Below are 13,653 nucleotides of genomic sequence, written 5' to 3'. Positions count from 1 at the left end.
TAGCCCAGCCCTGTGGCTGTAGCGGGAGACACAGCTGTCACCAGGTTGGGTTGCTCACAGGGCCTGCCAGCGTGGAGGAGATGCATCTGCGCTTGGGTGTCGGGGTTCCCTCCTGTAAAGAATTTAAATGGGGCTGAGGATCTCAGCGGTGTAGAGAGCCCAATACAAAAGAAAGAAAAATGTTAATTGGCTCTAGGTATTACCAGAGAAGAGTCATTAAAGGTCAGAGCCTAGGCACCATAGCCGGAGCTAGATTTGGCCACTGCCCCTAGCTATGGCAACGAAACAATAGGCAAAAACAGAAAAAGGAGCGTTAGTCAATTTGGCCACATTAGGAAGAGGGACAAAGATATTCAATGACCCACCCAAGTACATCTTTGGGGCCTTACTTTTAAGTAGAGAGCTAGAGTTATGAACAGCTAAGCAGCCTTGGTCAAGGTGTAGTCCTGACCACCACTGCTCCGTTATTGTTTTGGCTCCAATCTCTTCTGCAAGATGTTCTGAAGAGTTATAAATCTCTTTCTGGGAGACCAGTTTCCCTTCTGGTCGGTCTCTGACTTTAACCTTTATCTTCTCCTAGCTTGGGATTCTTGAGAAATTAAAATTTTGGGGGTCCACGGTTTCAGTTATCTGATAGCCAAAGGGAGGAACAAGCACGGGTGTCTCTGAAAGACCCCCGGAGTTGGGAGACTCTCACTCAAGTCTCGGGATAACACGACCCCCAAGAACTCACAAGAAACTGTCCTTGATGTAATCACAAGAGGTTTATTGACAGGAACCAGTGCACTGGGGCCGATCCCATGCAGGGGTAGAGGCCCGAGTAGCTGGGAGAACGGGTAGTTAAGGGAAGAAACCACAACCCAAAGGGGGTAGGGAGGGTGTCATTGGAAGATCCCAAATATACTATTGATAATCACAAGGGAGTAACTCTCCGTTTCTCAAGACTGTTCTCAAGATTATAATCTAACTTTGTGGTCAGCCAGTTCCTGGAACAAAGTCACTGGCTAATCTAGATTTTTGGCTCTACTCTTCCTGTCAGCGGGTCTGGATTTATCCTGGTCTTTCATCTCTATTTTTTTGTTTTGTTTTGTTTTTTGAGACAAGGTTTTTCTGTAGCTTTGGTACCTGTTCTGGAACTAGCTTTTGTAGACCAGGCTGGCTTCGAATTCACAGAGATCCACTTGCCTCTGCCTCCCGAGTGCTGGCCCATGGGTGTCTTTTTAGACCAGCCTTTCTCAACCGGTTGCTTGGAACTCCTGGGGAGGGGGCTCATATCCTGCATATCAGATATTTACACTATGATTCATAACAGTAACAAAATTACAGTTATGAAATAGCAATGAAAATAATTTTATGGTCGGGGTCACCACAGCATGAGGAACTGTATTAATGGTTCACAGCATTAGGGAGGTTGAGAACTACTGTTTTGGAATACTCATTCCTGCAAGACAGGCAGGCTGGAAGGGTCAGTCAGCTACTAAGAAGTGAGGCTTTATTCAAATTAGAGGGTAAGGGACCCAGAGCCTGTGTGTTAGCCAGCGTGCTCCCTGCCTCTGCTCACTGTTATCTGTACCCCTGCTTTTTGCGTTCTTGTTAGCAGTTGGCAGGTACTAATGCACCTACTCGTTAAGTCCCCAGCAGCAGGGCAGTTCCAGATTCTTTCTAATTGCAGTCCAGCATGAAATGAAATATGAGGCAAATATTACGCTTTAAATAAACTTTCTCTTGCCCAGAATGTTGAAAGTGGGAGGTGCCTAAGATTGGAGGCTGTGATTAAATCATTTAATCTTGTGGCTGTGACAAATGCCAAAGAAAAACAACTTAGTGGAGGAATTGTTTATTTTGACTCATTGTTTCAGAGGTCCAATATTGCTGGCTCCTTGGCTTTGGACCTGTGTGAGGCAGACTATCAGTGATGGGAGGTGATGGACAGGCCAAAAACTAGACTCCAAAGACTCAATGGTTTATTTTCTCTAACTAAGCTCCACCTCCAGAGGGTCCCACCGATTGGATTATGAGTCCATCAGTGCATGAATCCATCCGTGAAGACAGCAAAGCCTGAATGATCCCATACAGGTGCTAACACATAGGCTCACACCCCTGGATACCACTGAGCACCACTTGCATGGTTGGCCAGGCTTTCAATACATGCTCATTTCTAGGGACACATTCTTTTAGAGACAGAGTTTCTCTGTGTAACAGTCCTGACTGTCCTGGAACTCACTTTGTAGACCAGGCTGGTCTCAAACTCACAGAGATCCACCTGCCTCTGCCTCCCAAGTGCTTGGATTAAAGGTGTGCACCACTGCCTGGTTCTAGGGCTACTTCTTATCTAAACTGTAGTGGAGGCAAATGAGAATCTAAGAGCCTCCATTTCTCCTCAAGTAACCCATTTTCTGGAAATTTTTTTCTGGATTATCAGGGTTTTTGAAAGCCAAGCTCAAAGAGAAAACATGGATAATTGTGAGAAATGATAGGGCAGAGGGAGCCCATGACACCCCAGGCCTGGGTGAATTCTCCTCTCTGTTTCCTACAACCAAAGAAGTGCTGGGACAGAATAAAGTGACCATCATGGTCACATCTTCCTGGTAAATGAACCCACAGATTTTAGGGAATATCCCAAACCACCTCGGCCACCCTTGCAGAAACTCCTTCATCCTTTTGCCATTTTCTTGCAGACTGTATTCATTCTTGAGCAGACACCTCCAAGACACATGGGTGTGGAGACTCGGGAAGGCACAGTGATGCATGCTGATGAGCATACGTGTGTACCCCTGCCAGAATAGCAGCACACCATTGTGATCATGGGAGAGATTTATTCTAAACAAATATTTATTAAAGTCTTGCTGGGTGTCTGAATGTATCTAGGTGTGGGGCCTGAGGGAAGAGGTTAAAACAGGGAATAAGTCAGACTGGTTCCTAGTCTCATGAAACTTCTGTTGGGGAAGGGCCAGATGGTAAGCAGGTATGTTTTAAAAAGTGGGTAGAGAGTTGGGGAATGGAGAGGTCAGGTGGCCTGGGAAGGCCGGGTTGTTACATCAGGAGGAGCAGAGACTGAGAGAAGCAAGGAGAGAGCTGGGGGAGTGTTTAGCGAAGACCATTCTGATGTTCCTTTTGAGATAGAGTCTCCCTAAGTAGGCCGGGCTTTCCTTGGACACATGAAGTAGCCCAGGCTGGCCTCGAAGTCATGATCCTTCTGTCTCAGCCTGCTAGGGGCCTATTTTGGTGGATAGCATTCTATACAGAAGGAAAAACGTGGGTAAAGGGACCAGAGCAGGACTGTGCTAAGTCTATCGATGCCAGCATAAGTCAGCCTGACTGGAATGGAATGAGCCTGGGGAACTGGGAAAAATACAGATGCAAAGGTAGCCAGGATCAGAGCCTTGGGTCCATTTTGAGAACTCTCTAGGTTGTTATTCTGTGGAGCCTTTGAGAATATAGTTCATAATGATACACACACACGGAACAGGGAAGTGTTGGCGGAGGCCACTTGTTTGTTCCTGGCTGCCCAGAACCGAAATAATCACATAGACACTATATTATTTAAATCACTGCTTGGCCAATCACTTAAGCATATTGCTAAGTAGCTCTTATATCTTTGGTTAATCTATTTCTATTATTTTATATTTTACCATGAGGTTTCTGGTTTACTGGCAAGGTTCTGGTGCATCTGTCCCCAGCCACAACTACTTCTTGTGACTCTGCCTTCTTTCTCTCAGCTTCAGTTTAGTTTTTCCTGCCTAGCTCTACTCTGCCCTATCACAGGCCGAGAAAGCTTCTTTATTCATTAACCAATCAAAGCAACACATATACAGAAGGACTTCCCACATCAGTCTATTTTGAGAATATAGTTCACAATGCTGTAGATACACACACACACACACACACGGGGAACTGGGAAGCCTTTGAGAATGTAGTTCACAATGCTGTAGACATATACACACACACACATACACACACACACACGAGGAGCTGGGAAGTCTTTGAGAATATAATTCACAATGCTGTAGATACACACACATACACATACACACACACACACGGGGAGCTGGGAAGCCTTTGAGAATATAGTTCACAATGCTGTAGACACACACACACACACACACACACACACACACACGGGGAGCTGGGAAGCCTTTGAGAATATAATTCACAATGCTGTAGATACACACACACACACATACACATACACACACACACGGGGAGCTGGGAAGCCTTTGAGAATATAGTTCACAATGCTGTAGACATACACACACACACACACACACGGGGAGCTGGGAAGTCTTTGAGAATATAATTCACAATGCTGTAGATACACACACACACACACACACACACATACACATACACACACACACGGGGAGCTGGGAAGCCTTTGAGAATATAGTTCACAATGCTGTAGACACACACACACACACACACACACACACACACACACGGGGAGCTGGGAAGCCTTTGAGAATATAGTTCACAATGCTGTTGACACACACACACACATATGGGGAGCTGGGAAAACTTTGAGAATGTAGTTCACAATGCTGTAGACAGAGAAGTGGGGAGGAGGGAGAGCTGGGTCCACCCATAGACCATGGGTCAATGAACACATTGATATGCACACATATACAGGACCACATGTAAAATGCACACTCCTTTCTGAGCATGTGTGAGCACTCCCTTGCTCTCTCCCAACCCCAGCTGGCATCCTTTTGTTAATTCATTTAAGCCATGATTTGTCTTTTCAGAGCAGAAGTGAATCAGCATCAATTTCATGGCTACTGCTGCTACAACACAAGAATGGATAGAGTGACCAAGCAACACAAACAGGAAAAAACACAACTTTTTTTTTAAAGGAAAAGAAAACAGACTGTGTTTAATGAAAATATCCTAATGTAGTGATTCAGCTGGGTGACTTGGTATCAAATTCTGGCCCTGGGTCTCTCTGAGTGGTATTTTATTTTATTTTATTTATTTATTTTGGATTTTTCGAGACAGGGTTTCTCCGTAGCTTTTTTGGAGCCTGTCCTGAAACTTGCTCTTGTAGACCAGGCTGGCCTCGAACTCACAGAGATCTGCCTGCCTCTGCCTCCTGAGTGCTGGGATTAAAGGCGTGCGCCACCACCGCCTGGCTAGATTTTATTTATAGTTGTTGTTGTTGCTAGTGACACAGCCTTGTTAGCTCAGGCTGGTCTCCAACCCACCACATAGCCAAGGCTGCTCTTGAACTTCTGATTCTCATGCCTCTAGCTCCCAAATGCTGGGATTATAGGCCTGCACACCACCCCAGGCTGGAGTGAGTCTTTTAGAGCAGAAGTTACAACAGACCCTGCCCCATCTCATCTACTCTTTCTGCTGCAGCCACACCAGACTTGTCCTAGCTATGCCCTCCTCTGGTTCCTTTGCATTGGCTGAGGAGCTGTGTCTCTTGACACTCACCTGCTTGGTCCTTCACCTTCTCCAGGCCTTGTTTTAGCACTGAGACCCTCTCTTGACCATTCTACTTAGAGCTACCTTCTCACTTAGGCATTCCCTACCCCTTTGTTGTTCTCTGTAGCACATGCACCCTGGCAGAACAAATGTTTTACCTGCTTATGTGCTTGTGGTCTGTCTGACCCATCCGAATGTAGGCTCCAGCAGGGCAGGAGTCCTGCCCATCAATCACTGCTCCATCTGCAGTGCCTGGGTTGGAAGGAAAGGAGGGAGTGGGGAAGGGAGGGAGGGAAGGAGGAAGAAAGGAAAGAAGGAAGGAAGGAAAGAGCGAGCACAGGGAGGCAAGCATGTGCACAGATGTGTGGAAAGAATAAAGTGTAGTGGTATTTCATTTGCATTTTACTAAATAAAGCTTGCCTGAAGATCAGAGAGTAAAACAGCCCTGCTGGTCAGCCTTATAGACAGACCAAGCAGTGGTAACACACTCCTTTAATTCCAGTAGCCACATTAGTTTGCCATGGAAACCGGGCAATGTATGCCTTTAATCCCAGTGGTACACACCTTTAATCCCAACCCTAGAGAGGATTATAAAACAGGAGGAGACAGCTCTCAGACACAATCTCATTCTGAGATTCCTGGAGGCAGAATCGCCATTTTGGACTGAAGTCGCGGTAAGAATCAGTATCTGACTGCTTTGATTTTTAGATCTTCAGGTTGAAGCCCAATTTCTCTCTTTGAGTTTTTATTAATTGTGCTTCAGGGGAGAGCAGACTTGGCATTGGTGGATATCTCTAGACTTCCCAGATGTGTTAAGTGCTGTATAATAATCCTAACCTAACGTCTTCCTGCCTAGCTATTGGCCAGTCAGTCTTTATTTACAATGATAGCAATACATATTCACAGTTTATAAAAGGATTATTTCACAGCAATTAAGTAGTTGAGCAGAGACAATTTGGTGGTTTGGGCAGTTGGTCAGTGTGACCTTGAGGTGATTAATATCCTTTAAATCTTCCTATGATTTTCAGAGTCAAGTTTAAACTTTCCGCTGGGCCCTGTTGATCATTCCAGCTTCATTCCCTTATACTTCCTTCATAGAGCACGGACAACATCCATTTTCTCTTTCTTCCATAACTGTGTAAGGCCTCCTCATAATTTAAAACTACATTTCCCAGCCTCCCTTTCAACTACCGTGATCTGATCCACTGCTAATGGGGATAATGGGAAGTGAGAGAATGTGTCATGGAGTAGTTCTTGGGTATTGTTTCTTAACAGGAGATGGCTAGGATTATAGCTTGGTGGCTGGATTTTTGCAAAGCACGCAGGAGAATCTGAGTTCCATCCTCAGCTCTGAGAGGTGGGGAAGGACAGAAGGTAGGAGGGAGGAATTAACTTATTATTCTCCCCTTTTCTCCTTTCTTTTGGTAGTGGGGTTTGAACCATTCTCATGCACACCTGGCAAGTGCTTGACTACTAACTATGTCCCAGCTCTCTTCTACGTCTTTATTTCTAGACAAGGTTTTGTGTCTTGAACTTGTGGCCATCCTACCACAGCCTCTCAAGTAGCCGGGATTACAAGCTCAGACCAGCTGAGAATATATTTTCTTCTAATATAATTATTTTTTATTGAATCTTTGGGAATTTCACATCATGCTCCCCAATCCCATTCATTTCTCAGCCCTTCCATATCTGCCCACCACCCTTGTAATGTCTCCACCAAAAGAAAAGAAAAATTAAATACTAATTTATAGTCCTCTACCATCCGCAGCCTTCTGCGCATGTACCATTTTGCTCCTCCCACTTTGCCACCTCTCCGCCACAGATCTGTCTGCCTTAGTGGCTTTGGAAGCTGCAGTGTGTCACACAGTATACCTTTTGCCCAAACAGCTTTGCTTTCGAATGTCTACTGCAATGAATCTTTAGTCTAGTTCAAGGCCTTTGGCTTCTGCGGCACCATCAATTCTGGACTCTCATAGAGACTTTTGGTTATCTGCTGTTGCCCTGAGTTGTGGGGATACTGCAGCTATGGATTCACAGGACTGGCCCCTTTACGCCCTCCAGCACCTCATGGATGGAGAATATGTTGGGGTGAGCCAACTCAAAGGCTTGGATTAGGGTCTGGATGGTAGCTGAGGTGGTCAGTCTGCTAATTCTCCTGTGCCTGTGCCCACAGGAGCCAGCTCTCTGAGGCGAGGGGTGGCACCAACTCTCCACAGGCCCACACAATATTTTCATTTTTTTTAAAGATTTTTTTTAAATATAGGGTTATGTAGTCCTGGCTTTTCTGAACCTACTGTGTATACCAGGATAACCTTGCTTCTACCTCCTGATTGCTGCTATGAAAAGTGTGTGCCATCATGCCCTGTGAGGTTTTCTGTTCTGTTTTGTAGGTTTTTTTTTTTTACAGGATCTCACATAGCCCAGGTTGACTTTGAACTTGCTATGTAACTGAGGATGACCTTGAACTCCTGATCCTCCTGCTTCTGCCTCCCATGCGCTAAGACTGTAGGTATGTGCCACCATGCTTGGTTTTAAGATTTCATTTTTAAAAACAATTCCTTCCACAATTTTTCATGTCTACTGTGTTGGGCCTTACAGGACCCATCTGAGGGTGCTATAGCGATCAGCTGGGAGGGTCCTGAGGACCTTACTCACTGCTAGGCCTTTCAGTGAGGTGTCAGTAAATGTTCATGCGTATAAGACACAGGTAGAGCTTTCCTGTTGCTTTCAGTCACATCCACTTCAAACTCATCCAGTCCTAAAGATGTGTCCCTACATACAACAAGAGTAGAATTTCAATTGAGCTGCAAAAGATATGTCCTGTGTGATGTTTACCAGGTGCCAGACACCATTTACTTCAATGAGTTTTATTGAATTTCATTTAATTCTTGAAATAAACCAATCAGGCAGCACTAATGCAACATCTGTACTCTAACAGCTGGAAGCACAACATGCTTCATGTGCTTCCCCTTATGTGCGTATACTTGTCCTCGTACTGTGGGAGCCATTCATGATGGGAAACAGCATCCTCAGAGATGTGGCAGTCCAGTAAGGTGGCTGCAAACCATAAGTGACCTGGACGTTTCGGCTTGAAGGTGTCAAGGTATGTGGAAACAAAGAACTCAATCAGTTCCATTACTGATGAACTGGTCTCATGTCAAGGACTCAGTGGCACACATGGGCTGGTGGCTGCCACATGGTACAGCTCCTCTGTAGGAAATCTCCATCAGCACAGAAAGATTTTGAGACAGGGCTGTTATTTGTTCCCTGTGATTTCTTGAGGCATTTGTTGGAGAGTCAGCTGGAAATGTTCATCTCTCAAAGACATCCTCAGACTCAAGTTAAAGAGTAGCTCCTGGGGTCTCAGGAGCCCACAAATCTGTGGCCTTTACTCCTGAGCCATCTCTTTAGACCCCCTCACTTCCTTCCCAACTTCCTTTCTTTGTGTGTGCACGCGCGCATGCGCACATGTACAGGTGCAATCCACTGCATGTGTGTGGGAGTTCTCTTTTTCCGCCTCGTGGAGGCAGGGGCTGTCTAATTTCTGTCACTATTCTGTCCACCCCAGGATTATCAGGCATAGGGAACTTCTAGCCAATTCTCCCACCTCCACCTCCCATCTCCCTGTAGGAGTGTTGCGATTACAGATGGGAGTCACCACATCCAACTCTTTCTTACATGGCTTCTGGGGACACAGCTCAGGTCATCAGGCTTTACAGTAAACACTTTTATCCCCAGAGCCACCTCAGTGTCCCCCTAAGTTATTCTGTGTTTACAGACTTCCAAGGTACCAGTGATGTCTTATTCAGTTCTCACTAGCAAGCTGCAGAGCTGGGGTGTGGACTCCAGGTTCTGACTTGTCTAGGCACTGGGCCAGGTCTTGGAGCACCTGATCGTTACTCTGATCCTGGGACTTCTTTCCCTCTAAGCAGCTTCCCCAGGCTTGTCAATGCAAGAGTTAAAACACATGATCAGATGCTGGGTTGCCCCTTACTCCCACCATCTGGACAGATGGTGCCTGCAGCGGAGGGAAGGCAGTGGACAGAAGGGCAGATGAGAGGTGAAAACCAGCTTTCAGTTTCTATTGCAATCCGGTGATTGGCATTAGCTTTGTTATTCCACAGTGACCTTTCTGAAAGTCCCTCACTTTCTGCCAGCCCAGGGAGTCACTGTCCTCTAGGAAAGTGAGATTGTCTCCAGGACTACAGAAGGCAGGTGGTTGTAGTTCTGTGACTTGCTTCCTGCAACTTCTTTAATTGTACAAGGATTGTTACCTTGGTCCCTGATTGCACAAAGAGAAGTGAGAAGGTTCACCTCCAGCTGCACAGACACGGGTTCAAATCCCCTGCTTGGCCTCCCATGAGCGCCATCATTTCATTCACGCCTGATTGTAGAGATGGTTTCATGTTCAGGCATTTGGAAAGTTGCTTCTTTAAGTCCCCATCTTCTAGTTTCTTGCACGTAGAGAGAGCAGCTTCTACTTTGCCTTATGTCTGAGCGTGAATGGTAGAACACACAAAGGTCACAGACAGTGTCTCTTGACTGCACAGGCTGACCTGCAGCACCTTCTCTCACTTTCCTGAGTCATGTTCTTTGACCAAGAAAGCAAGTAACAGTATCATACAGTTAATCACTCATAAAAAGTAAAGGTACAGGGTTGGGGTATAGCTCAGTGGGTACAGTGCTTGCCTGGCATGTCTGAGGCCTTGGGTTCTATCCCCAGCACTGCATAGAGCAGGTGTGTGGCAGCACTTGGCGGATGGAGGAAGGAGGACCTGGAGTTTGAAGCTAGCCTAGGCTTCACGAAACCCTGTCTCAAAAGATAAAAAGAGCAACAAAAAGCATCTGTATGAACAGTATGTAAACAAAGGCTTACACACAAACCTTAGTACTGCCACCATCTGGAGTAACTCAAATGTCACTAACTGAAGAAGGCTGAATAACACTCAATGATCCATACTACATGTGCTGGTTATCAACTTGATACAAGCTAGAGTCACATGGGAAGAAGGAACCACAACTGAGAAAATATCTCTATATGACTAGCTTTTAGGCAAGTCTGTAGGACATTTCTTGATTAGTGATTGATGTGGGATGGTCCAGCTCACTAGGGGTGGTGCTAGCCCTGGGCAGATAGTCCTCAGTTGTATAAGAAAGCAGGCTGAAGAGTTGGAGAGATTGCTGCTTGGTGAAAAACAGTGTTTGCTCTTGTGGAAGACCCAAGTTAAGTTCCCAGCACCTGTGTGGTGCTAACTCCAGTTCTAGGGGGATCCAATGCCCTCTTCTGGCCTCAGTAGGCACTGCATGCTTATAGTGCACATACATACATGAAAGCAAAATATTCATAGTCATCTGTCTGTCTGTCTGTCTGTCTGTCTATCTATCATCTAAGAAAGCAGACTGAGCAAGCCAAGGAGAACAAGCAAGTAAGAAGCTTTTCTTCATGATCTCTGCTTCAGTTTCTGCCTCTGAATTCCTGACATGAGTTCTTGCCTTGGCTTCCTTCTATGATAGACTATAAGCTGTAAGACAAATGCTTTCCTCACTCAAGTTGGTTTTGCTCAGTGTATTGTCACAGCAATAGAAAGCAAAGTAAGATATCATCAAATAGTATTCAGCTATGAAGACAAATGGCATCTCGATATACATTACCATAACCTTGAAAACAATATGCTGGCTGGAGAAGGCCTAAGGCAACAACCTCCACAGGAACAGGTACAAGGGAGTGACTTGCTCCTCAAGCAGGCCCAAGCCAGAGAACTCTGCTGGGAGCAGGACCAAGCAAGGGACATCTATGGTAACAGGCCTGAGCCAGTGACCTCAGCTGGAGCGGGCCCAACTGGAGCAGGCTTGAGCCAGTGACCTCTGCAGGGATTGGGCATAAATCAGCGACCTCTGAAGGAGCAGGCCTGAGCCAGTTACCTCTGCCCCAATGACCCCTGGGAGCACTGAGCAACCTCCAGGAACACCGAGAGACCTCCTGGGTGACTAGAACCATGGCCCTGAAAGCACCACGAGGAGCAATCATCTGAGCCTTAGATCCACTGGCACCTGGAAGACTGATCGCCAGAGACAGAGCACCAGCTACACCAATAAGAGGAAAAGATGGGTAGACAAGGTAAAAACACACTTAACACCACAAAGAGCAACACAACACCAACAAAAACTAGTAGCCCTACAATAGCAACACTAATTCCAGAAAGTCCACAAACACATGGAAATTAAACAATGCTCATCTGAATCATCAATGGGTCAAGGAAGAAATAAAGGGAGAAATTAAAGACTTCCTAAAATTCAACAAAAATACTACACCACACACCCAAATTTATGGGACACAATGAAAGCAGTGTTAAGAAGAAAGTTCATAGCCCTAAACGCCTATATAAAGAAGCTGGAAAAATACCACTCTAGTGAGTTAACAGAACAACTGAAAACTCTAGAACAAAAAGAGGCAAACTTACCCAGGAGGTCTAGATGGCAGGAAATAATCAAATTGAGAGCTGAAATCAACAAGATAAATTTCAAAGAAAACAATACAAAGAATTAATGAGATGAAGAGTTGGTTCTTTGAGAAAAATCAACAAAATGGACAAACCTGTATCTAAACTAACCAAAAGGCAGAGAGAGAAAATATCCAAATTAACAAACTCAGAAATGAAAAGGGGACATAGCAACAGACATGGAGGAAATACAGAGAATCCATCAGGTCATGTTTCAAAAACCTGTACACCACAAAATTGGAAAACTTAAAGGAAATGGACAACTTTCTGGATAAATAACACTTACCAAAATAAAATCAAGATCAGATAAGCAAATTAAATAGAAACAGAAGTAACATTGCCAAACTCCTTATATGAGGCTACAATTACCCTGATACCTAAACCACACAATAGATATTATTAAGAAAGAGAATTACAGATTAATCTCACTCATGAACATTGATAAAAAATATTCAATAAAATACTGGAAAACCAAAACCAAGAGCATATTAGAAAAATCATCCACCATGATCAAGTAGGCTTTATCCCAGAGATCCAGGGATGGTTCAATGTATGAAAATCTGTCAACATAATCTACCATATAAAAAAACTGAAGAAGAAAACCCCCACATGATCATCTCAGTAGATGCTGAAAAAGCCCTCGACAAAATACAACATCCCTTTATGATAAAGGTCTTGGAGAGAGCAGGGATACAGTGAACATACATAAACATAATAAAGGCAATATACAGCAAGTCAACAAGCAATATCAAACTAAATGGAGAAAAACTCACAGCAATTCCACTGAAATCAGGAACAAGATAAGGATGTCTACTCTTCATATCTATTCAATATAGTTCTTGAGGTCCTAGCTAGAGCAATAAGACACCAAAAGGAGGGGCTGGAGAGATGGCTCAGAGGTTAAGAGCACCGACTGCTCTTCCAGAGGACCTGAGTTCAATTCTCAGCAACCACATGGTGACTCACAGCCATCTATAATGAGATCTGGTGCTCTCTTCTGGCATGTAGGCAGACATGGAAGGAATGTTGTATACATAATAAATAAATAAATCTTTAAAAAAAGACACCAAAAGATTTAAAGTTCTTGTCATAGATGTCTCCCACTTGTTTGGTTAGAGTTATTCCAAGATATTTTATGCTATTTGTGGCCATTGTGAAGGGTAATGTTTCTCTGATTTTTTTCTCAGCCCAAGGGGATACAAATAAGAAAAGAAGACCTCAAACTCTCAGTATTTGCTGATGATATGATACTTTACATAAGCGACCCCAAAATTTCTACCAAGGAATTTCTACAACTCATAAACACCTTTAGTAATGTAGCAGGATACAAGATTAACTCAAAAAAAATCAGTGGCTCTTCTTTACACAGATGATAAATGGGCTGAGATAAATCTTTGAAGAAAGAAATTGAAGAAGACACCAGAAAATAGAAAGATCTCCCATGCCCTTGGGTAGGTAGAATGAGCATAGTAAAATTGGCAATATTACTAAAAGCAATCTACAGATTCGATGCAATCCCCATCAAAATCCCTGCAAAATTCTTCACAGACCTCAAAAGAACAATACTCAGCTTCATATGGAAAAGCAAAAAACCCAGGATAGTCAAAACAATCCTGTACAATAAAGGAACTTCTGGAGGCATCACAATCCCTGACTTCAAACTCTACTACAGAGCTACAGTACTGAGCAGCCTCGTATTGGCATAAAACAGATAGGAGGACCAATGGAA

Source organism: Microtus oregoni, unplaced genomic scaffold, assembly GCF_018167655.1.
Source record: "Microtus oregoni isolate MIOR12 unplaced genomic scaffold, Mior012 000027F_ref0000203, whole genome shotgun sequence".
NCBI lineage: Eukaryota > Metazoa > Chordata > Mammalia > Rodentia > Cricetidae > Microtus > Microtus oregoni.
Note: the sequence above shows the minus strand (reverse complement) of the source record.